The sequence below is a fragment of the Lepus europaeus genome, chromosome 10, assembly GCF_033115175.1.
Source record: "Lepus europaeus isolate LE1 chromosome 10, mLepTim1.pri, whole genome shotgun sequence".
Taxonomy (NCBI): Eukaryota; Metazoa; Chordata; class Mammalia; order Lagomorpha; family Leporidae; genus Lepus; species Lepus europaeus.
The window spans coordinates 38,494,144-38,497,880 of NC_084836.1; the positions used below are offsets into that span (position 1 = coordinate 38,494,144).

Here is a 3,737-nt window from a genome sequence, read left to right on the forward strand (position 1 = left end):
CCATTGCAGTATGAGGTACTGCACAAAACTCATGGAAAAATGAAAATAAAGATAAGTTTATTTTGGTACAAATTAAAAAAAATACATACATATGAAGGATTCCAAAAACTTCATAAAAATGTTTCATATGGAAAATTAAGTGTGGACACCAAAATCTTTTTGCATCAAAATGAGACTAAGTGCATACATTTAAATGTTACTTGTTTTTATCCTTTATTGGAAAGGAAAAGGGAGAGAGAGGAGAAAGACCCCCTCTCAGCTGGTTCGCTTCCCAGATGTCTGCAGTGTCAAAGATAGCATCAGATCAAAGCCAGAAAGCAGGAACTCAGTGTAGGTTCTCACATGGGTAACAAGAACTCAACTGCTTGAGCCATTCCTTGCTTCTTTCCAGAATTTGCATTAGCAGGAAGCTGGAATCAGAGTGGATCTGGGACTTTAGCCCAGGAACTTTGATATGGGGTATGGGTGTACCAAATAGCATTTTAATCACTGTGCCATATTCCTACTCTTAACTTTATTTTAAATTCAATTTTTTATGAAATTCCTGGCATATCCTCCTATATCCTATTGACCTTTTCATTGTTTTCCATCATCCTCATCCAGACTCTTAAATCTGAAATGCAGTGTCATTTAAACAATAGTTCAACATCACAGTATTCCACTTCTTCCTATTTGTGAGCTGACAAGTTTAAGTTATACTATTTCTTCATATTCTTCTTCTATTTAAAAAACCTTAAAGTATTTTCAATTGTTCTCATGGATCTTTAAGATCTGGAACTAATTGATCTTTAAATGTAATTCCTGACCAATTCTCTACTCCATTAGGTTTCATTGTATCTCTTATGTACTAAAGATATAGTACTTATACCTCTTGGAACTTTTCTCTTCCACCTGTCTATTTGAATTCTCATTTTTCTTTTTTTTTAGAAAACTTTTGTTTAATAAATATAAATTTCAAAAGTACAACTTTTGGATTATACTGGTTTTCTCCCCATAACCTCCCTCCCACCCACAAACCATCCCATTTCCTATTTCCTCTCCCATCCTATTCTTATGATTCATTTTTAATTATCTTTATATACAGAAGATCAACTTAGTATATACTAAGTAAAGATTTCAACAGATTGCACCCTCAGAGACACAGAAAGTATAAAGTACTGTTTTGCCAGTAATTCTCATAGTACAGCACATTAAGGACAGAGATCCTACATAGAGAGTAAGTGCACAGTGACTCCTGTTGTTGATTTAACAACTAACACTGTTATTTATGACATCAGTAATCACTCGAGGCTCTTGTCACAAGCTTCCAAGGCTATGGTAGCCTTTTTTTTATATATTTATTTATTTACCTGAAAGTCAAATTTACACAGAGAGAGAAGGAGAGGCAGAGAGAGAGAGAGAGAGAGAGAGAGAGAGAGGTCTTCCATCCACTGGTTCACTCCCCAGATGGCTGCAACAGCTGGAGCTGTGTCAATCCAAAGCCAGGAGCCAGGAGCTTCCTCTGGGTCTCCAACACAGGTACAGGGACCCAAGCACTTGGGCCATCTTCTACTGCTTTTCCAGGCCACAGCAGAGAGCTGGATTGGAAGTGGAGCAGCCGGGACTCGAACCGGTGCCCATATGGGATGCCGGCACTTCAGGTGGCGACTTTACCCACTATCCCACAGCGCAGGCCCCTGCAGGCCTCTTGAGTTTACAAACTCCGACCTTATTTAGACAGGGCCATAATCTAAGTGGAAGTTCTTGCCCCCTTCAGAAAAAGTTACCTCCTTTTTTGATGGCCCGTTCTTTCCACTGGAATCTCACTGTACATTTGTGTGTTTATTCTTTGGGTTTTCTTCTTCTTTTTCTTTTTTTTTTTTTTTTAATTTCTTGACAGGCAGAGTTACAGTGAGAGAGAGATACAGAGAGACAGGTCTTCCTTCCATTGGTTCACCCCCCAAATGGCCGCTACAGCTGGTGTGCTGCGGCAGGCGGGCCACACCGATTTGAAGCCAGGAGCCAGGTGCTTCCTCCTGGTCTCCCATGCGGGTGCAGGGCCCAAGGACTTGGGCCATCCTCCACTGCCCTCCTGGGCCACAGCAGAGAGCTGAACTGGAAGAGGAGCAACTGGGACAGAATCCAGCACCCCGACCAGGACTAGAACCTGGGGTGCCAGCGCCACAGGCGGAGGATTAGCCTAGTGAGCCACGGTGCCGGCCTGGGTTTTCTTCTAACAATTAAGATAGCATTTTCTCTCAAACATTTTATTCAAGTGACATTGATTAGGCTGGTATTCTAGGCCTAACTGGCTCTCTCATCAGCACAATTTTAAAACATTGAAAAGCTAAAGTCACAAGCTAGTAAAAGCCTAATCTTTGATGAGAGGATGAATTACAGCATCAAGCATACATTTCAATGGGAATTAGGCAATAATGATCCCATGCAGAGATGATTAAATTAATGGTCTGATGTTGTGCTTTTTTCTTTAAATTTGCTTTTATTTTATGCTGAATTTATTCCTTAGCCATAAATTTTTCTTTCTTCAATGCATTCTGGGATCATTTTTTTCTGCCCCCCCACCCCCATATTCTGATTTATGAACAGTTTGTTCCTTTTCAATGAGCATTATCTCAATTTGGTAATGGGAGCTCATGTATGGGTTAATCTGACCATGAACTCTATAGGTAATATGGCATATCTTTAGTGCTTTTTCACTTGGATATGTTCAATGACCAGAGATTCTACACCTAAACCCTTAAATTCAGCATTACTCTCTGCATTTTTAAGCATATGTGACAAATTCAACAGTATTTTTGGGCCACCAACCCTGAGTCCAGTCCCACGTTTGGCCTAGGCACCCCTACCGGCTCCACCATTGTGACAGTGCAATAGCACATGTTGCTTCCTTAATGTAACATCTTTAAGGTACTTGGGAGACTTTTTGGATGACCTGGACATTTTCTCTGGTGTTTTTTTTTTTTTTTTTTTTTTTTTTTGACAGGCGGAGTGGATAGTGAGAGAGAGAAAGAGAGAAAGGTCTTCCTTTGCCGTTGGTTCACCCTCCAATGGCCGCTGCGGCCAGCGCATCGCGCTGATTCGAAGCCAGGAGCCAGGTGCTTCTCCTGGTCTCCCATGTGGGTGCAGGGCCCAAGGACTTGGGCCATTCTCCACTGCCTTCCCGGGCCATAGCAGAGAGCTGGCCTGGAAGAGGGGCAACCGGGATAGAATCCAGCGCCCCAACCGGGACTAGAACCTGGTGTGCCGGCGCCGCAAGGTGGAGGATTAGCCCGTTAAGCCACGGCGCCGGCCTCTGGTGTTCTTAAAGTGAACATGAAGATTTGAATCTCTGGATTTGAATGATTTTGTCGGGTTTTATGGATCAAATAAAGAGTGACCCATTTTCACAGATCACCAAAGGCCACTTACCTGAAGAGTGCTATGTTTTATTTTTGATTGACACATAATTATACATATTCATAGGGTACAACATGATGTTTTGATGCATGTATAATTTTTGTGATGATAAAATTTGGAAAAATAGCATATCCGTCATTGCAATCATTTATCCTTTTTTGTAAGAACATAAAAATCCTCTCTTCTGGTTATTTTAGAATATATGATACATTTTTGTTATATACTCACTGAATTAGAATACTGGAGCTTGTTCCTTCTGTCAAACTGTAGCATTATACCCATCGATTAACCTCTTTTCTTTACCTGTGTACCTATATCTTGGTAACCACTTTTCTTGTTTT

At 41.0% G+C, this 3,737-nt stretch overlaps 1 pseudogene; it reads right to left on the reverse strand.

Annotated features, from left to right (window-relative positions):
- Positions 1–2,484: 2,484 nt before the first annotated feature.
- LOC133767431 (large ribosomal subunit protein uL22-like) lies at positions 2,485–3,381 on the reverse strand (annotated as a pseudogene).
- Between the last annotated feature and the right edge of the window lie 356 nt (positions 3,382–3,737).